The sequence below is a fragment of the Opisthocomus hoazin genome, chromosome 4 (genome assembly GCF_030867145.1).
Source record: "Opisthocomus hoazin isolate bOpiHoa1 chromosome 4, bOpiHoa1.hap1, whole genome shotgun sequence".
Taxonomy (NCBI): Eukaryota; Metazoa; Chordata; class Aves; order Opisthocomiformes; family Opisthocomidae; genus Opisthocomus; species Opisthocomus hoazin.
In genome coordinates, this window is record NC_134417.1 from 36,636,250 (window position 1) to 36,657,944 (window position 21,695).

Below are 21,695 nucleotides of genomic sequence, written 5' to 3' on the forward strand. Positions count from 1 at the left end.
CTAATTTGTTAAGGCGCTGATAATTTTTTTTTTGCAATACCAAGTTGTTAACGGCTCTTGTGGTTGATACCCTGGAGTCTGATTAGCATTTTGCAGGATTGAGATAGCAAAGGGGTTTGTTGGAGTGGACTTGCCTCGACAGAGGAGGAGTGAATCCTGCTTCCTGCCCCAAGGATGAATGAAATGTTTTCCATTTGGATCACTGAGTGATGTGTCTAGACAGGGCTGGGAGCAGGAAAAGTCCTCATTTTCCTGACTCAGGGAGGGAAGCCTTTTGTTCTGCTATGTTGCTTTCCCTGTCCCTGTCCAACTCATATTCCTTCACCACCAAGGCCCAGCCTAGCCAGGAGAAAAGAGTGCTCCACGTTTCACTGTTTCATTGTCTGAGCAATATTACTGTGTGAGAGCAGTGGTCATCCCCAGCCTGTTCCCGGTATCTTCAGCCAGTGACTTCCAAATACGGATGTATTGGTAGTCCTTGGCAGATGAGCAGAGAGTAGGACATGGTACAATCAGGGATACCAAGGTGTCACACCAGTGTAAACACCTGTAGCTGGCTGGTTTTATCTTATCTCCTTATCAAGGTGTGTGAAAGGAATTAGTGAGTAATTTGTATTGTCAACAACGCTGTCTGGCCTGTTAGCCAAACTGCTGAGCTGGAGAGGAGAGGCGGGCTTTGTATTATGCATCGAGCTCAACGTGAAGACATTTCTGTTTTTCTGACATGGATTTATTTTAACTGTTCAGCTGCAAATACACATGCAGGATCCAAGACAGTTTAAAATAGTTCTAGGAACTTCTTCTTCATCATATTTCTCAAGCAGATTATCAAGTTACAAATATTACATCATCAACAAAAAGTCTCTTTGGCTGACCACTCTGTAAAACCCAGTCCTTTAGGTTTCGCTACGTAGGCATTTCTGAGTGTCGTACACGCTCTGCTAGCTCATGTTCCCAGAGACTTTGTAATTCTCCACTGCACAGCTCAGGCGTTTGAATTCTGGAACAGCGCTTTTCAGTCGTTTTCCCAAGTCTGCCGAAGTGAGCCTCCTTCAGTGCTGGCATCCGTCTGACATCTGTGGTCTGCTGGCGGACGGCTAGTGTTTTTCGCTGGATGTGTTCCATTTCCCTTATCTAGATGTAAAAGGAATATGATTCTTGCTTTATAAGAAAGACAAATGATTACCTAGTCTCTTCAGAGATGAAAGCCAGAGGTCTTTCTGCCATCATCTTTTAGCTGACTTGAGTCGTCTTCACCAAAAGCAGATGTCATTCCTGATGATTAAGAAAACTATTTTTTTAAGGAGATGCTGTCACCTCCCTTCATGAGAACAGGCAACAACTCCTGAGTTTCCTACATGCCCCTCCTCAGTGGCATCAGTGGGAGGTTTGGGCATGAATCACGAGACAGGCACGGCCTGCGTTTTAAGCCATTTACAGCGTCAGGGTGAAATATGTCCACTGGAGAAATGCAGCATGAAAGGGGCTCCACACTGATTTTGTTCTGCGTGTCGGTCCCACAAGCCGGTATCATTGGGTCCCGATGCACGCAGATGAATGGCATATGACTGAAAGCCTTAATGAAGAACAGATTTTCCGGGGTTTGGGGGCTCCAGCAAGGACTGTTATAAGCCTGTACTTAAAACCTGACTGGTTTTGAACATGGCAAGTAGGATTACTGTTTCTCATTGGTTTCAGGGTAAAATTATCTCACTCCTAATGAGAAAGAGAGGATGATTTTTGGGTCCCATAAAACAATGTTGCTGCTCTTGTAAACTGTGAAAGTGGGTAGGGGCTCTAAAGCTGGTCGGTGTTAGTCCTGAGCTCTTTCAGACCTCAGAGTCCTCAGCTTGCACCGCCCAAGCTGGCTGGTTCTCCTCACACTCGCCCTTACGTGAAGTCACTGCCCATCCTCACCGAGACTGGAAAAGACCAGTCCTTTCCCTGCTGCATCTGCAGGGCGAGGAGGGATGCGAGAGGACTGTTGGCCTCACTGCCCAGTTCCTGGATGCGGCAGGGGGTCACCTCGCATAGGCGCTGCCTGTCTCAAATAGTTGCTGGGCAGATCGGCCCCGTGTTATTGCCCACCTACAGCAAAGGAGGCCCCGAGGAACGGAACTTGCTAGGAAGGTGGGATAACATCAGTTTCTGTTCAAGAAATGATGCAGCCCTCAACCTGTTATACTCCAGTCACATCCATGCTCTATTGCAAGAATTCCTCTTGATTTTGCATCCCTAAGGAGTTCATCAGATATATTTTAGAGAAATGTTTTCTTTGCTGTTTTGGACAAAATAGGGCTGGCTATGGGGAGGAGAAAAGGTGTCTTTATATTTAAAAAAAAAAAGTTTTTTGAAATTACTGTGGGAAATACAATGTTTTTGCAAGCAGCGCAGCTCCAGAGTGGTTCCACTAGGCCCCATTCTCCTTTTATTGATGAAACTCAGCTGATCTCAAGTGGACCACTTTCCTCTCACGGGGAAGTCACACAGGAGCCTTCAACTAACTTTAAAAAGTGGTTTCTTCTGCATCTCACTATTTCCATTGAAAAGTTATCCTAATTGAATCAGTTTACCTTTTGAAACATTAATTAAATTAAAAAGATGTGGTGATGCCAACAAAACAGAAAAATGCTTTTTTAATGTACAGCGGAAATCAATTATCCAGTATCTGTGGATATAACCAAAAGAATATTATTGTAGTTCCATTTTGTTTTCTTTGGGGGAAGAAAGACTAATTGTTTTTTAAATGAAATGTTAAATAGCATAGTTTACCAAGAAGTATAACCACAGACTGGTTTGATGTGTGTTGCACAGCTGGAATTAGAAACACACACAAAAAGGAAAAAAAAATAGAAACCACAGCGCTATTAAGCTGAGACAGTAAAGAAGCAGCGAAATTGGCCTGGCTTTTCTTTTTCCACTTAATGATACTATTCACTTGGATAAACAGTATAGTCTTTGCAAATAAATAAACTTACATTTTTTAACAACAACAAAACAAGAAAAGGAACAGAAGAGGGAAATAGGAAAAACCTAAACCAAACAAAAGAGTGAGAACATAGGGATCACTAAGTATGTGATTTCAAAAAAAAATGCTGTTAATTAAGGGCAACGCCCAGCAGCAGGAATCTGGGAAAGAGGTTGAAACAAGAAACAAATATCATGTCCTTCAAGTTTAATTAATTTCTTTGGACAATCTCCAAACATGTAGGGGAAAAAAAGGAACATAAAATAGCCAAAGGAAGAAAAATACTAGAAGCGAGAGTTCCTGAAATTTTAAATTGTAGCGTTTACAGAAATGCAAAAGTCAGTATGTTTTCCTCCCCAAAACCTGTAACTAGAACCTGAGAGGTTAGGAAAATGAAGTTTAAACTCTTACATGTCTAAACAAATGGGCTCTCTCGAAGTGTTTGTAGCAGCTGGATGCCACGGCAGCCTCTCTTCATGCAGCACAAAGTCGTTTGGTGGCAGAACACTCAGAAAAAGCAGTTCCTGCTTGTAGAAAATACATGTTTCTTCCATGCATTTCAATTGCCTGGGTCAACACTGTCTGCAGTCCTGACCATACCCCCAGCAAAGCTCTTCCCGTTGGTTCAGCAATGCCCTCAAGTCAGTTTGCAGCTGGAAATGGGACCAGTGCAGCCAGAGAGGAGTAGCGCAGTGAAGTGCCCCTGGCAGAGGAATTCCCTGCCAGGTCTTACCAGAAAAAAAACAAAGGCAAAAGAAATGAGTCAAAACAAAAGAATATATATTCCTTTCCCACTGCATTTGCTTTTTTTTTTTTTTTAATATCAAAGTCTTCCTTTTCTTCACGTATTAGCCAGCTCCTTCATCCCAAATTCATCCTGCTGCTGTAACTACCTCATGAAAGGGTGCCAGTAAAGGACTAATGTATTTCTAGCCCCCCCCCCCTTTTTTTTTTTGCTTTAACAATTCCTGAGTTTTCCAGTCAGATATCTGCCTCCCTTCCACTCCTATGCCTTCTCTCCTCCTTCCACCCCTAACACTTTCCATCACTGCTGAAAGAATCCCTCCCATTGCCAGTCATTTCCCTATCTCTGTGCTTGGAGCTGAATTTCCTTGCTTGGCCGCAGTGGCTTTGTTATTCCCTACAAGGTTTTCAGAGCTTTTCCCACTATAAGCAATGGGGCAAAGCCTGCCAGGGCAGTAAGTAGCCAGAGGGTGGAAAATAAACGGATTCAGAAGCTCCAGGTGTGTCAGTGGTGCTGCAGGTCGCAGGAGGAAGGAAAGAGATAGGCAGACACAGTGAATGTGTTTGCAGTGAGCACTCAGGGGACTTACACAGCTCAGTTGCTTAATGCAAGTGGGTTTCTATAAACACTGAACAGATTCCTGCTGAGTGTCCTGTGTGGGTATTTTGGGCAGAATTGCATTATGCCTATTAAAATATTAATAAATAAAAATCTTTTCCAAAGACATCTTAAGATGTAAACAGAGTGACTTGGACTATTTATGTCATCATATTCTGTCTAATTGTGTACAATCCATCCCTTGGATAGAATAACTGCGTCAACGTTGGTTGAATCTGTAAATAGTTGAGGATGCTGAGTGGCCAGCTTTGGTCATCAGCCCTCCAAGGTGCTCCCTGTCTCCTGTGGGACTTGAGGATACTCAGCTTTGAGGATCATTTGACCAAAAATATAAAGTACGTGGTAATGAAGAAGCGGGAACGCAAATCGAATTTCCTTGCCTTGAAAAAATAATAGTTTGATAAGTTGCTCTGAAGAATGTTAGCCAGGTTTTTTTCAAAGTGTTTATTTGTATTTATTATTGTGCAGGCTAAGAGGGGAATTAAACATCTGGATAATGACGTGTTTACAGTTTAAGGAACATCCTAACGGTCACATCCCTTCCTCTGTAGAAATGCTAGCACACTTCTAAAGACGATACTTGTTTATCTGTGTTGTTTATTGATCTACCGTCTGGCTAACACACCACTTGAAAAGATTCTGAGCCAAATGTACTGCTAATGTAAGCAGATGCAATGACATCGAAACTGGTTGTGAGTCTGGCCTTCTGAGTTTGCCCATGAAAAGCATTAACTTGACAATGACCCGTCAAAAATATCTTTTTTTTTTTTCATGCAAGTCTGTCTCGGTAAAAACAGATTTACACGCAGATAATTTCAATGAGTTCTGCAGAATTGCTCTGATTGTGCTCTAGTACGATGAAAACCAAGTGCACTCATTTTTAAAGAATCCCTTCCCAACGCCAACACGCTTGAGAATTAAAAATTGTTTGTTCTCCTTTCCTTATGTCACACACATTGGAAAGCAGAATGAGAGCAGCCTGTTTATACTGAGGTTCTCCTGGTTTGTATGCAGTAACACAATTACAGCAAGGAAAAGTTCCGAGCACGATAAAGGAGAGTTTAGGCTTTTTCAGTCAGATGAGAAAGGAAATCTAGAAATGTATTCACAAAGAGATTAAGGCTGACATTCTCCAAGCCAGCTCGGGTCTTTAGATATTCACCTTGCACTAAAATTAACAAGGTTTGTTTGTCTAAATACTCTAGCTTTAAAAATGTGAACTTTTTAACCACTTCAGCCCCGGCTCCTGAATTTGGACTCTGGCCTAGCCACAAATCTATCTGGAGTCGTCCCAGTATTAGGTTAGAAATACCGCGTATCTGTGCATGCGCAAATGTGAGGCTCTGTACGGTTGTGTGTTTGAATCTGCAGTAACAGATGTAACATTTCTATGTGATAAGAAAAACCTTAGCAAATGATGTGAGAAGGTGAGTGTCAGTCAGGTGGTTTACCCGCATTTCAAAGGCAATCCATTTGAAACGTGATGAAAGGTGGACCATGTCCAGCCTGACACTGTTTGAAAAGCTTTTCCCTACCCCCATCTTTAAGTAGCATGCGGGAGGTGATGCTTTCAAAGCAATCGTTGTCTCAGAGGTCACTATTGTGGGGAAGGATAGTGTTGTTTCAGAGAAATACATATTTATTTTATTTTTCTTGGCAGCCCATTGGTTGTCATCAGGGTTGCCTTGGTGGAAATGTTTTTTTTCCTTTTAGTTAAAAGAGAGAAATTGTGAAATCTTCAGCTTTTTGAAAAGTGAGGCAAAGTTAGATTGGCATTGAAACAGGCTAACTGGTGTAAGCTTCAGCTTCATGAACTAGCAGAGTGGTACTCTGGTCTCAGCTGTACACTGAAGAAATAGCTCCAAAAGTAAAAGCGGTTGAGATTTTATTCTATGAGTCCCATAATTCTACATCCTTTATCAGAAAAGCATTGCTGTTTAATGTATTTTATCCAGGATGATGAAAATGACTATGGGTGTGTTGTACAAGCCAGAACATGTTGAGGCACCTTTGATGTTCTGCAAAGAAAAAAAAGAAAAAGAAGAGGCATTATGTCCTATAGAAAGGAGGGGTTTCTCAGCCATGGAATGGAGTCTGGGCAGAAGCAGTTTCACAACCGACCTGGGAATAAGTGCAAGGGAACCTGCTGAAGGCAGAGCAGTCTACCCGTGTGCCCCTCAGCTCACCAGAAGCGGGCAGGACCTTGAGGTCCTTCATCTGCCTGACCCTGAACACAACAGGGTTTCTCCTTCACTTTTGGAGGTGCCAGATCCACTTTAGGGAGTGAGCTGGTTTACATGTAGAGCGGGCAGGTAGTGAGGGCGCGTGGGTTGCTGTGTGTCTTTGGTTTTGCGGATAAAACACAGCCCTGTGTTTTTGCCTTTACCAATTTGGTTAGAAGGGCAGATTGTCTCCACTGGCACGCAAGGCTGGGGCATGGAGCACAGCCAGCTGGCTGCGGTACCATCCAGATAAGAGCACATTGCTGTTAATAAAGTGGGGAAAACAATCAGGAGTTATGGTAGGGATAATATCTACCCCTTTGGGAGGGTGTGTGCCTGCCACTTATTACTCATGTTCCCAGTTCTGGTTAGCTTTCCATTTCTTGCTGAGTAACTGGAATCCAAAACTAATTGAGAAGGACATTTTTCCTCACATTTATCCCTGGCTACCTTTTCTCCAAAGCAGACCTCATTCCTGTGATTCACGCCTTCACCACCTGCAGACTCATCACTGCCTGGCTCACCCCCACCGAGGCCTTCTCTTAGGCATATTTGGAAGCCGGCTTGAAATGCTTGCGGCCGGGCTGCCTTGCTCCGGGTGCGCGGTGCTGGCATCGGCTTTGATTTGTAAAGCCCCGCGACGTCCTGAGGCTGGCCTGCCTACCTGCAAGGACAGCTCTTACCCTCTGCCGAGCGGCCACTCAGCACCAGGAGAAGCATTCCTGCTGACGCTCCCTCCCCATAGGCGATGGAGCCTCTGGCAGAGCCCTGCGGCTGAAGGCACCTCAGGGAGTCCCCGAGCTCCTTCCAGCCCTGAGGTGCTCGCGTTTGCTGCTTGAAGGCCACATTGCAAAGTTCACCTCTTAACACGCTTGGTAAGAGGCAAGGAGACTTTGTCCTTCTCTGCAGAATAGGCTCCTGTTTTGGTTTTTTGCTCTCTGGGGCGCTCTCTGGTCAGTCTCTCTTGGCTCTGTGTTTTGGTCTGTGCTGTTCAGAACTCAGGGTCTGGAGAAGCTACAGCCTTGTCTTGTTACCACAAGTCTCAACAGATCTTTCAAAAGATAGCAGACCAAATACTGGACCAGATTTTGAAGATTTTATTCAGCTTTTCTGACTGAAGGCAGCTTTCTCACTGATGTCTCCCAGACTCAGTCAGTAAAATACAAAGAGGCAACTGGATGAGGACTGCAGAATATGGCCCACTGACCTTAGCCCAGGCAGAAACAGCAGAGCATAGGGATCAGTCACAGTTTCATACCTGGGCTTGCAAAAAGCTTACCGGAATAGTATGTATAAATGTATAATGCATCTGTGACTCTGAAGCCAACACGTTTTCTCCCTGTTCCATGGAAATTGCGTGGGTTAGACCATAAAGATGTGCTGCTCTTTGTGTGATATATAAAGAATATCAATACCAAAAGAATTTGTGTATGATCCAAGAATTTTTTAATAAAGTGTGTGTTCTCCGGCCATTGCTCCTGTTCTTTATGAATAGATATAAGGAGTGATACAATTTCATCTGAGATCATACACCAAAGGTAGATTGCTAGCTGTCTGCAACCTCCTTGAGTAGGCTGGGCTCTGGAAGAAGGAGCTTTTAATGGTTTGATACAGTGAGTGATATTAGACTGCTTAGGGCTCAGCACATCCTCTTACACAACCCAACACGGTAGAACAAATTAATGACGCTTGAGCCTGCTAAATGGGATCTGTGGGGCATAACTATAAATTAAGCTTTCCTTTACCCCACCTCAGAATGATTCCTCCCCCATGTTGCTTGTAAGTCGTACCTCTTCCAAGCTCCACAGAGCTGAGGAAACCCTGTTTGCTGTCTTACTGCACACGAACTTTGGAGGTCTGCCTTGACGGTAGTAGATTTTCTGTTTGTTTTTAATAGTTTGTGCTTCTCCACCCTGTATGGAGATGGCAGGCAGAAGCTCGCAGCTTTGCGGTTGGAACAGAAGACAGTAGAGATTGTTTCTCAGTGTTGCCTTACCCCAGTTTCCTATACAAACAAGGTTCACTCTGGTAGGCTCCAGTGTGTCTGAGGAATTATGTTATTATTGTGGTTATCACCTCGAAGCATTAGGCATGTTTTTTAGCTGCAGTAAGCCGAGTAATCTCATATTCTTTGGGATTCTTTGGGAAGCCAGTATAGAGGACAAAGGAGAGGCCTGATTCACTTGCAGTAGTCTATGCTGTTGAGAAGGCTTCATGAGCAGGGCTCTTTTTTTGTTGTTACAGTAGAAGTATTGTATGGGGCACTTTTATCAGGCAAAGGTGAAGAGGGCAAATGCAGAAGTCGGAGACGAGGTCACCGGCTGCCAGGAAGGAACCACAGATGGAAGAAAGCACTGCTCATGGAGCTGGAAGGTCAGAGCCCAGGTGGGGTTTGTCTCACCAGGCAGTGCTGGGGCAGCCGGATGCCTGCGCCTAACCTCGTCCCGTGACTTCGTTGCAATCAGCAAGATTAATCTGGCCTGGATTTCCAGAGACTGATTCATCAACCCCATCTTAGTCACCTGGTTTAGGAGGGGTGAATCACAACGCAAGGACTGTCAAGGATGTCCAGATGAGACATTCAAACTGGAAGACAAGCTTTTAGCCCACTAAAGTGGAGTTGGCATGATGTCTGCTCACAAGTGTGAGTGAGGAAGAAGTTCTTGTGAACAGTGGAGTGCACTGACCAAATGCTTTTATATACGTTTAGGTGAAGGAGACAGTATCACAGCTGCAAGTTCTCCATAAAGCTCTTGTCTGCTCACCAGCATTACTTCTGTCTTGTTTCTTTACTTTCCTTTTTTCCATCCATTAGCTGATCTTATCTAAGTCTTGGCCATGGTATGAGTAGTCATGACGTTGTATATGGTGAAGGATGAGTAGAGCTCTCTGTCATCTTTTGATAATGTTACTGTCTTCTGCTTATGAATTTCCTTTTTGTTATCAACTTAGGAAAATGAAAAGTACCTTCCCTCGATTTCTGTCAGCCTTGTTAAATTCTCTTGTGCAGTGTCCTCCAATTTCTAATTCTTAGCTCGGGTATCCTGCTATATCACGTGGGTTTTTGTGAGCACGTACTTCTCTCTCTTCAAACTCCAGATCCCAGAATCATGTGAGCATCAGCTACCATTCTGCTTTAACTGTGCCTTCCCTGCCTTCACGGTTGCAAAGCAAAACTTGCAAGTCTAGTGCAGTTTCAATTTTTATAGCATACTGTTCACTAACCGAATAACGAGAAGCAACTGAGGACATTTCAGCAGTATTTCTGTTGTATTTTAATCTTCTTCTTTAAGCACACCTCATGACGTATGAGAGCCAAATTTATTGGTTTCAAACACTTTGATGTCTCTGTTGTGATTATGTACTGTGTAGTACCACATGCATCATTCACACAATATATTCAGAAAGCTATATAAAAATGAAAGTGCTTTAGATCCCCTTTGTGCTCCTGTTCACTAATGTTTTGAAAGGCAGGAAGAATCAGATTTCCAAATCTAGTTTAATAGTTCAACAAACTAAACAACAAAAAAATAAAGGCAGAAGAAAATTGAGAGAGGAAAATAATAAATAAAGGAAAAGAGAAAGGACTCATCCATCTGCACCGTGGCTATGCTTTTGGAAAGGGAAAAGCGGAAAGCTTACAATGAACGTAGGCTAGATGCACATTTATGATATTTGGCATTCTTCCCTTGGATTGTGCTTCACCTGAAATGGATGTAAAATGAATACCTAGAACGACTCTTTATGGCTTGGGATTTTTTCCAGTTTGTTTGTCTTATTTTTATTGCTTACTTTTTCACATTGAGATACTCTGCAAGCTTGCTTTTTCTCTGTAGCTATTTGTGGTGGTTACTTGAACTTATGACGATAATCATAAAACCATGGTTGGTCTCTGTTGTAAAACGTTCTAGCGCTTTTGATGGAGCATTGGTCTTACTGTGCTGGGTAAACCTACAGATCATGAAGTGATAACTTCCTGCCTAAAAAATCCTGTGATTTTTTTCAAAACTTGTGTTTGGTTTTGTCTTACTGGCTCAAAAGGCAGGACTATATATCACAGCACCTCTCACATTGTTTTCCTTGTCTGGTGTTTTCTTGGTTGGCCAATTGCTGGGTTGTATCGGTACCAAAAACAAGATAGCACCAGCCTGCAATGTTTATTCAAGTAAAATTTCACAGACTTTTTGTTTGCTTGAGCACTGCAGGACTGAAACCTTTTAGGTTCAAGCAAAATAACATGCAGCTCTTCCAATTTATTAAGTATTTTTTAGATATTCCTGCCAACTGTTGACAAATTTGAGACATGTTGACGAAGTATCGTAATTTCATAAGGAAAATGCTCCTTTGTTCCTTATTTTCCAAATAGCTTCCTTAGGATGAAATCCTGCTAACATACAAAAAATTAACATTTACTTTAAGTGCGGGGGTAACTCAGTAAATTCAACAGAATTTACTGTTGATATTATGTTCCTTGTGCCCACCAAAACGTATGGCAAAAATTCCACTGACTTCAGTGAAACCCAGGAGCCTTGATACTGAATTGGGAGGCAAGATTCGTATTTGACATGAAGGGTAAAAATAATTGCCAAGTCAAAATGTGACATCTGCTTTCACTTAAGACTTGCAGGTCCCTGGATGCCCCAGCTTGCTGAAGGACATTGAAAAGAGCCAGAAAGTTCAGTTACTGTTAGCTACCACCTGGCATTGCGTTTGACTTCAGGCTGCTAGCGGTGGGGATTACAGCCAGACCAGTAATGGGATGGCTGGTTTTGCACCACAGGGCTCCGCTCCAAACTCCCGCTTTGTATAGCCACCTAGGTGTAATTTTGAGACCTATCTGCTTCGTATTTCAGTCCAGGACCTCAAACCTAAATGGAGGGAGCTCAACTCCACTGTATTTTATCTTTCTCAGTTTTGTGACTGAGAAATTTAAAAAGTAGTACCAAAGAACTGAATATGAGGATATTTTCAAAAAGGGAGGCTGCAGGATCAGTTGTGATCCTGGGATGCTGTGTCTGGTTGGCTTGTTTGGCTAAAAGTACTTAGGTAAGCGTGCAGCATTAAGCCCTGGTAGAAGGAACAGGGCACATCAGTGTACATATCTTTTTATCACATCTTTGATTCCCTTTGAACAACATTGCACGAACTTCAGCTGCAGATTTCTTCTTGTCTCCCAATGAGGCGTTACCCAAACCTCCAATCTGGGGAACAGAGAGGCGTAATTCAGGTTACTCCCTTGTGAAATAGCGCAAATCTCCTTCTCATCAGTTCCTCCCAGGCTGTTGTGAATGTTCTTCAGTACAGAAGAGGAAAAGGGAGGACTCAAACAGTCTGACACAGATGACATGCAAGGAAAAATAACTAAAGGGAAAATGAAAGGCTGTAAAAGCATTTTTGTGACCACTGTCCTCTCTCACTAATAAGAGCTGCACATGCTGCTGGATCACACATCAGCAATAGCTTGATCTGCCTTGAGCACTGACCACCCTTCCGCTGAATTAACCAGATGCGGAGCTTGTGCTGGTTTTATGCTGGCTGCAGGGAAACAGAAAGTCTCTCGCTTGGTATAAATCCTGACTGATCAAGCTCATTAGTATTGTTTGATGTTCTGACTTTCTACCAACAGAATAGCTTTATATTGAAGTGGTCCAGTACTAGAAGCTATAAAGCTAGACTTACTGTATTTCTGAACCATAGCCTGATATGGGGCATGATGCCAGGGATAAAAGTGGGAGCAAAGTCATCGACAGTCTCTTCAAAGTATCACCTGGTGCAGTATACGCTTTTTCTTTGATCCATTTGGTGGATGCACAGCTCAGTGTCCCATTCACAACAGGACTAAGCCAGCAACTGGTATAGACAAATAGATGCGAGACTGAAAGACTGTGAGAGGTAGATATAGATAGAAATATCACACGAGGTCTTGGTGGATGAGAAATTTATCCTTTAGATTCACTAATCCCTGATGTCTCCTGTCTAGAGATCATCAAACACGTTGCGCTCTCTCTTTCTGTAAGAACAAACGTCCACCCAGGACAGATTAAGGCCAGTAAACCGGCTGGATTCCCGACTAGATTGGAGTTTGCACCCAGGTGGCCAGAGATGATAAACCAGGAGTTCTCAGGGACTCCTTAATGCCCGTGGAATACTACCTGATTTACAACCGTTACCGTCACACTTTACCCAGGACAGCTTTAACTGGGGATGCTCTCCTAGTTGTGTAGCAGTAGCGCATCAAAAGTTTATGAAAAAGATACTTGCAAATGGTCACTAAGCAGTCTCATTATAGATATGTAAGGCCAAGATGAAATGAGTTAGATGCTGTTTACCTGTTTTTCCTGTTGCCATTAAAAAAAGCGCCAACAAATCCCTTGTATGTGCATTTGAACGATGACAACGGGCACGCACCAGCTATGGAGATAATTCTATAAGAGGCTGATGAAAAGCCTGAAGACCGCAAGCTTTCCATGGTATTTGAGAATGCTTTAACTTTAAAACGTTGCCCAGTAGATTTAAGGCTTAGGGGGAAACCTAGTCATTTCCTAGGGGAGTGTCTGAATACCATGTTTCACCTCAGAATGCGTATTTCCGATTCACTGCATCAACAGCTGAAAAAAAAAAAAAGACATTTTGACGGATCCTTTATATATGTGATATTTCCCACCGTGATTGACACAACTATACCAGGCAACGTTAAAGTAGGATTGGCTATGCTAGGAAAAACTGTCTTTTTTCTGACAGAGATTATTTCATTCAAGGAACTGGTTTAAATTCTGCTAGAAGAGTCTGTATAGACTACATCTCCTGTAGTGGGGCTTGTGACTACACCCTGCAAAATACTGCTAAATCCTTTCACATGTAGTTCAACGGCTCAGTTGGGAGAGAAGCTGAGACAATTCCCTGGAGAGAGGTTGAAAGTATCCCAGATCATTTAAAGGGGATGTTAATGATGATATATCTAATTATAACAACCTAAATATCAGCACCGTTAGCAATTTCATTTCTTATTATAGCATGGCAAAAAGGAGATAAACAGATTATTTATGCTTGTTCTGTGTGGAATGTTATGATTTTGGTGTCTTTATTGGGTGTAGCCTGTTAGAGAGACTGTGCTTTTCCCTGGATGGTCCCTGCATGATAATTAACATGTATGGGGTGCTTTTAAATAGCAAACAAAGGAAACCTCACTCTGCTTGTTTAGTTGGTATGTTTATGGTTGTATACCAAAGTATCTCACACAAACCAGCAGCAGTTTAAATTTCTTGGAAGAAGAAAACATTCTTCTTAAGAAAATGATGTTCATAATAATGAAGTGTTTTAATACAACCATACATCTGAAGCCAGAGAGGGTAAAAGTATCTCAAACGAAAGTTTAGATTAAAGAGCTGGAGAGTTCAGGCTTTGTATGTAGCCAGCCCAAAAGTACAGAAATTTCTGCAGAAACTAATCCTGTTTTTGTGCATATGTAAACCCCAGCTCTTTGCATTAGTTTTCCCTCAGCAATCCCAGCAGAGTTTAAAAAAAAATAAATCTTTACATATTTAAGATGGAAGGGGATAAAAAAGAAATCACTGGGCCTTGACCCATTTGATTTTATTGTACGGCATTCAGAAAACCTAGTGATGAATACGGTATAAACAGCTAGCTAGATTAGTTAGATTAGACATTCAGAGAAAGAGGATGGTGGATAAGAGATGATCTGCTAAAGCAGAAAGATAATCCTGATCGCTAGGGATCAGTCCTTCTCCCACTGAAATCTAGTAAGATCCCCAACGTTAGCAGAAAAAGTAGAAAGACACAGAGGTTCCTTGCTAGGGGCCGCCAGAATGAATGATGTATGTCAAAGTCTGTGAAGGGCTACAGTGAGCATCCTGAGAAAATTCAGACTCTTGAGTGAGGGTTGTTGTTTTGAAAAAAATCTGGACATTTGCTGACAATTTTCAATTTTTTTCAATGGCACTAATAACAGTCAGAAACCTAAATAACGAAAGAATCTAAAGCAAAACAAAAACTCTTTGTGAGGCTGGAAACTGAAATGTGTCTGCAAAATAAGTTCTGAAAGGGAAATTGATGGTGAAATTCATAAGACCAGTTTAACCTTACAAGATAAATGAAATGCAAAGAATTACAAGTAAGCAAATAAAAAACTTCCCTGACTAATAATTCAGGTCTGCAATATTTACCTAAGTATGATCCACAACATGACAGTGTTACATTCTATCGCCATTAATCTAGAAGGCTAAAAAAATGCAAGCAGACTGCAAGAAAAATCATTATATTGGCTCCAAATTTTTTATTAAATTTCAGTAGCCCATCTCCCAGTGTTCCTCCTGTAATACAGCAGGTACTATACTGCCTGTCTCACAGAAAAGCAAAAGAAATTCGCCTTCCACTAAAGACCTAAATTAGCCTAGCGTGCAGTGGTACATCAGTTTGTAACTTCTTTCAAAACTAAGAGATTCCAGCTACTTAGTTCTTTCCTACTCGGGCCCCATCCCGTTTGCCTTCCCTACATCAATTCCCCGTTAGTACTGCAGATCAGGTTTTTGCCCTGACCTTTATTAATTCCTCCCAATGTGGTCACCTCCATCCCCCCAGTTCTGCATCCCACTGTAGGCCATGCACCTTTCCCTGTACCCCGAGTGGCTCCTTCTGCAGATTTTGAGGATTTTGGCATGGCACCACCTCACACTCCTCTTTTTCTTCCACCCGCTGCCCCTCGAGGCCTCTCTGCTGTACTAGGCTGCCGTGCAACAAGGGGGTTGCATGGGTGGGGGCAAGATGCACTGGCCAGTTTCTCTTGTGATGGATATTGCATAAATGATGAGAAATCAGTGCTATGGCTCCATATTCTAGTGCTCCACCTGAGGTTGCCCCCGGGAAAACACAGCAGATGTGCCCATTTCGTAGAATTTATTCCAATAACATATTTGCCTGTTGGCAAAAACATGCCTGCCTTGACAGCTTTGTCTGCTAGTGAGTGACACCTGGATAACCAGCAATGCTTAATGTCCTTGAATGCGTCCAGAGGAGTATTCGCCGGGGCTGGAGAGAAAGCGGAGGGTGGTGCAACTGGGAGTGGTGAGAAGACCGGCTCTTGGTGTGACTTAATACTGGGTCTTTTGCATTGCAGCTTCTGTCAGCAGAGCGCCTGCTCCTTCAGACTGTGCTTTCCTGGAACAACGGCTGCAGCAAAAAGGGAATCTAAGCGCACAGCCCGGAGGCCCGTAATTTTCAAGACATAGGCTGAGAACAAGTGGGGACAAAAGGTAGGCTGAAGAAATGCAAAAGTATGGTGTGTGATATAACTTACGGCAGAAATGTCCCATGGTTGTGGTATCTTCTGTTGGAGAAATGGGTTTTGGCACTGGCCAACAGGTCTTCTGCGAGAGGCAATTCCTGTTTGCAGGGAAACATCATAGCTAACTCTCAGAGGTCAGTTTCTCTTGCAGGGGCAATCCAGATGTGTGGAAAAATCATTACATTATATTGATATATAGCTTTTGTCTTGCTGTTGCGTCTTTCAAGTATGATTCCTCTGAAGCAGACATGAAAGATGTTAAGAAAGGCACCTCCCTAAGCAGAGCTGCCCATTTTCGTTTTGTTTAGCTGAAGGCTCTTGCATGCTCTAAGCTTCTGCTATGCGCTTCATTGTCAAGGTGTTGAAACATTTACAATACATTTCAAATGGCAAATGTCACCCACTCTCCGTCGGTTTTTATTTTCTGCTTGGCCTGACCATTCAGACAGGTACAGGCAGAAACCTCAGTGGTTGTTTCTGTGTTTCCCTGCTCTCAAGACTTTCACTGCTCAGAAGTCCCTCAGGAGTCTTTTTCTTTTTTTTTTTTTTTTTTTTTTTTTTGTAAGCAGAGCTCAAAGCAGTCTATCTGCTCTTTAGTTTTTAAAATTTCTTGAATGTCTTAATTTTGCTGCGAGTTGAGTGTAAAGTGAAAGGTTTGGGGTTTTTTTTCTTAAATCAGAAACGTGTGCCTTGAACAGAGCTGGTGTGAATCAGAATTAAAAAAAAAAAAAAAGAAAGATGAAATATAGTTTTATGACTTGACAAGATGTCCAAACTCTCAGGAAACAGGAATTTCTTTTTTTCAAAGATCTAAGAGGAATATGGACTTGAAGGGCCACCCTCAACTTAAAATCATGCCCCTGTTTGAACATCTTTTGTACCTGTTGTTAAAAGAAGTATCTCAAGATCACCAATACTGAATTACAAATGGTTAGACAAACAGGATTTTCCACATTAATTTGTTTCTTTTATAAAGCAACACTTTGTATGTTAGTTAATTTCCCCTGTTACTTTTAAGGGCTTTCATTATGCAAAGAGGAAAAAAGAGTTCAAGGAAAAAATTGATTGCAAAAATACGAAGGAATAGGCGATAGGCAGAAAAAGAGAGAAGGGAACTAGGGGCTGAAGGAGTCGTATCGCTCTTAAATGGATCTCTGACAGGACCAGAGGTTTGCCTAAACGTCCTGTACACCACCACCCCCCGGGTATATGCACATGTATCTAAAGCCAAGCATCGGCAGTACCACGTCACCGTTACCGGAATGTCGTGAAACAGCCAATATCTTCCCGGAAAAACGGGACTGGAAAATGAAGCCCCGTAAAACGAAAAAAGGTGGAAGGACATCAGCTCTCGATACCTGCATTCAGACCCCGCTGTGGCACGTACCCCCTCCCCACGCGGCGCTACGCCTGCCAGCAGCACTGGCTCGCCCACCCCGAGCAGGGGCAGGTCTGCCCACCAGCACACAGCCAAACTGCCAGCTCGGCCATTGTGGCACCAGGTTACCTTCCACCGTGTCCCAGCGCTTGCCTTGAGCTCCCTGCAGTGCGCGGGAGCTCGGGCGCACGTGGCCGGTGGGATGACACGCACCTCTCACGGTCACGCCACCTGAAGGCCACCTTCGGGTCAGGTAAGGTTGCCTTCTCTTTGTTTCTGAAAAGACCAAGTCCCCTCAAACGACAGAATACCTGCAGCTTTGTTTTGTAATGAAATGATGAGCACATTCAGTAGCAAGATTAAGGGAAGTTTTATGAAGTGTGCAGCATCGAAGGACAGTCTTCCATTGCACAGAATCACAGAATCACAGCATGGTGGGGGTTGGAAGGGCCCTCTGTGGGTGACCCAGTCCAACCCCCCTGCTGAAGCAGGGTCACCCAGAGCAGGCTGCACAGGACCTCCTCCAGGCGGGTCTTGAATATCTCCAGAGAAGGAGACTCCACCACCTCCCTGGGCAGCCTGTGCCAGGGCTCCATCACCCTCAGAGGGAAGAAGTTCTTCCTCATGTTTAGACGGAACTTCCTCTGCTTCAGTTTGTATCCATTGCCCCTTGTCCTGTCGCTGGGCACCACTGAAAAGAGTCTGGCCCCATCCTCCTGACACCCACCCTGCAGATATTTGTAAGCATTTCTAAGGTCCCCTCTCAGCCTTCTCTTCTTCAGGCTGAACAAGCCCAGCTCCCTCAGCCTCTCCTCGTAGGAGAGATGCTCCAGTCCCCTCATCATCATTTCTACCAGCAAACAAACCTTTCTCCAAGAACCACTGATTTTTGGGGGACTTCCCAAACGCTTAGGGTAGCCTGAGCTGAGGTACCCCGCTAAATCATCCCCGTCAGTAACAAACCCTTACTTGGCTCTGCTGGCAGCCAGGTTATAAACAAAGGTGCACGCGAAGAACTGGACATTGTGATGGCAACAACTCAAACACATATGCTTCTCCCGAGAGCCTGCCCCACCTTTGGACCTGATGCAAGATGATTGGGATAACATTCGTCTACGGTTTCTCGGGCTTTTTTTCGTGCCAGGGGAGCAATCTGCGGGGCTAGCAGGCAGCAGGGTGTCTCGTCGGGATGTGTCATTTCCTGAAGGATGGGGACATGGGAACAAATCAGTTTCGGCACCCCAGTCCCTGCCGTTCCCGAACCCCAGCGCGCATCGCCGTGTGCAAGACCTTCTCACGGGGAGGACGCGGACGAGGGGCCCGGTTCCGCGGGGTGCGCCAAAGGCCGGAGGAGCCCAGCAGGGTACTGGCAGGCGGGCTGGGACACGAGCGGGCGAAGGCACCGCCGTCACCTTCCCCTCGTCCGAGCGCTTGCGTTATTTTTCCCCGAAAGCGGTACTTTTCAGCTTCACGTGGCTTAGGTGAAACTTTCCTTGAAGTCCGTCAGTCGAGTCAGCCTGCAGTGCCAGAGCCGGCGGGAGCCTACAAATCCCAGCCGGAGGGCAGCTCTGCTCCCCCAAAACCCTGGGGGTTTCTTGGGGGGGGCGGGAGAAGGCGGGGGGTCCAAGGCAGATGCAGGATGGAGCGGGAGGGGAGGAGGAGGAGGGAGGAAGCGGACCCGAGGCGGAGGGGGGCCGCTGCGGGGGGGGGGCCCCGCCGCCGCCTCCCGGCTGTGGGCGGGTCGGGCCGGGCCGGGGGGATGGCGGGGGAGGAGGAGGAGGAGGAAGGGGGGGAGCGGGGGTGTCATGCCGAGAGCGCTCGCCGCAGCCCGCCAGGCCGCGGCCCGACCCGCACCCCGGGGCTCAGCCCTCCGCCCCGCAGCCGGGGGGAAGGCGAGGGGAGCCCGCTCCGCCGCTCGGGAGGGAGAGAGGGAGGGGGGGGGAAAGCTGAGCGGAGGGCGTTCGAATCGGGAGTTATCCCTAAAGAGCCTTTCCCCTGCTCCGATCCAGAGGGCAGCGTCTGCGGAAACTTCGGCGGCGAGGAGCGGGCTGCGGGCGGCGAGCGGGACAACTTTCCCCACAAGTGAGTACCGCGGCGGGGCCGCTCCCCCCGCAACAGCGCCCGGCGGGACTGGGGGGTCCCCCGCTCCCTCCCAAAACCCTTCGGGGGATCGGGGGGTTTTGTGCGGGGTTTCTTTTTTTTTTTGTTGTTGCTCCCTCTCTTCTTCTTCTTTCCCTCCTCCTCCCCCCCGCTCTTTTCGTGGAACCGAATCAGAAATGTCAGTCAGCGGGAGTGAGTCAGAGGGGATCGGGTTACAAGATCGCTGGAACTGATGTCGGGCCCGCGCTCGCACACGGAGGCAGAGGCGCGGGCTGCGGGCACGGATAACGCAACCACCCCCCCTCACACACACCCACCCCCCCCCGGCCCTCCTCTGCCGCCCCGCTCCCGTCCCGCCGTCTGTCCGCGCCCCCCCCCCCCCCCCCCCGCCCGGAGAATGCCCGCCGGCCGCGGCGGGGTCCGGCCCCGCTAGCCGCGGGGGAGCGGCGGCCCCGGCCCTCGCCCATGGGCAGCGCGGGGGCTCGGCGCCGGCAGGTACGTACCCGCTCGGGCGAGAAGTTCTTTGTTCCCCGGGCTCCGCTCCGGGCCGCTTTTCTCCCCGTCTCCCAGCGCTCCCGGGCTCCCTTCCCGCTTCCCTAACTTGGGGGTTGGGGGAGCGAGGTGCCTAACCCCCAAAATGGCTGTCACGGAGCGCGGGAGCTGAGGGTGCGGGGAGAGGCGGGGACATTCCCCGCTCCGGGCCGGGCCGCCCGGGCTCGGCCGGTCACGGCAGGCGGCTTTTCGGTCGCTGACGCCCGTGAGGCGGGAGCCCGGCCGCGAACTTGGCGGGGGGGGGAGAGGCGGGCGGAGCGGGGCGGCCGGCGCTGTCACCTCTGGCGGGGCCCGGGCCGTTGCTCCCCGCCGGCGGCTCCCTGAGGGGAAAGTTGCGTCCCGGCAGCGGCGCGGCCACCGTTTGTCGTGAGGGGGGGTGGGGGGGGGGGCCGCTCCTCGCCGCTCGGGTTCAAGCCGGGAAGCGGGGCGGGAGGAGCGGGGCGGCCCCGGGAGCTCCTCGCAGCCGCCGCTGGCCCGGGGTCAGGCCGGGGAGCGGGGCGGGAGGAGCGGGGCGGCCCGCCCGCGCATGGCGGAACTTCGGAGGGTCCGAGGAGAGCGGGTCGCGCGCGGCGTTGGCGGGACCGCAGGGTGCGGGTGCCGGCGGGGCTGGCCGGCGCTCAGCCGCCCGCTCCCGAATCCTCGCACCACGTGGAGAGAAAAGGATTGATGAGTAAAACGTTTTTCTCTCAGCTCCTTGCCGGCTGTTCCGCCTTCTCCAGCTGCCGCTTGGGTCGGAGGCGATGGACCGCGGGGATGGCGGAGAGCCCGCTGGCCACAGGTACGAGTGGCCGTCCGCTGGCTGTCACGCTTGAGCGGCTCGCTCGCTGGAGGGGCGTTGGGTACCAACCCGCATCGCCGTCGCGCCCCTGCTGCCCGCTGCCCGCTTGGTTTTCGAGACTCAATAAAAGTTATCTGTCTCTACGCTCCAGCGTGCGGACTTCACTTCTTTTGTGTCTGCCTGCAGAGAAACTCGGAAGCGGCGTTTTTCGGGAGGCCTGGAGGGATGGGGCTGACGAACGGACATTTTTAAAAGGTCACCGCTCCCCTCTTCCCGTGCGTGGCGTGGGTATTTGTTTTGAAACCGTTTCGGTTGGTGGAGCGGGGAGAAACCGCCAAGTTTCTCCGTGTTAAAGAATGGTTTTTGCTGTGGCGTTCGGCGAGTGAAGTCTGCCAGAACTGACCTGAAGTAGTTAGAGTATTTGTGCAGTTACGTTGTAATTTGGAAGGGTGCCTCGCTGATTGATTCCTGTAATTATTTCTTTTAGGTCCTCTATTAAAAATTAATAATGATCTGACAGTTTCTTAATTACATGTGTCACGATTATTTTGAAGAAAGACAAATGCAGTGTTTTAAAAGTAAAGTAACCTTAAAATGTAAGAACTGCCGTGTCCACACCATGTGTTGCAGTTGAGGAAATATATGTTAAAAGCAATGGTGAATGAGTTTAGCAGTGTAAACTGCAGGCAGCCTCCAGAGAGTTTGTTGCTATAACGAAGGTTTGGGTTTAACTAGCTAGTATGTAAATACTTTCAGTTTGGTGTATAGCCCAATTCTAAAAACATAAATAATAGTGGCTATGCGAGAAGGCTATTTTAAAGGGGAGGATTATTTCTTTAAAAGCAGGATTACGTGATTTTGAATGAGTAAGAAGAATGAGTAAGAAAAGGACTCCTTCAGAGTGTATATATAGTCTCCTAAGCAGAAGTGGAAGTAAAACTGTGGCTTAAGGTGCCTAAACGAATGCATTCTTGCATTCCAATACGTGCACATGGTTTTCAGTAGAACATGCAGTTTTCCAGAGCTTTTCTGC

General features: G+C 46.4%; 1 long non-coding RNA gene across 2 annotated transcripts; it reads right to left on the reverse strand.

The window, feature by feature from the left end:
• Positions 1–816: 816 nt before the first annotated feature.
• LOC142361037 (uncharacterized) lies at positions 817–20,095 on the reverse strand. Of its 2 annotated transcripts, none has more exons than XR_012763576.1 (3): positions 19,836–20,095; positions 18,308–18,433; positions 817–1,134 (listed from the first exon to the last, which is right to left on the reverse strand). It is a non-coding gene; the product is annotated as an uncharacterized LOC142361037 (long non-coding RNA). The 2 variants fall into 2 exon arrangements; XR_012763575.1 differs by lacking the exon at positions 817–1,134 and adding an exon at positions 15,871–15,952.
• Positions 20,096–21,695: the final 1,600 nt, after the last annotated feature.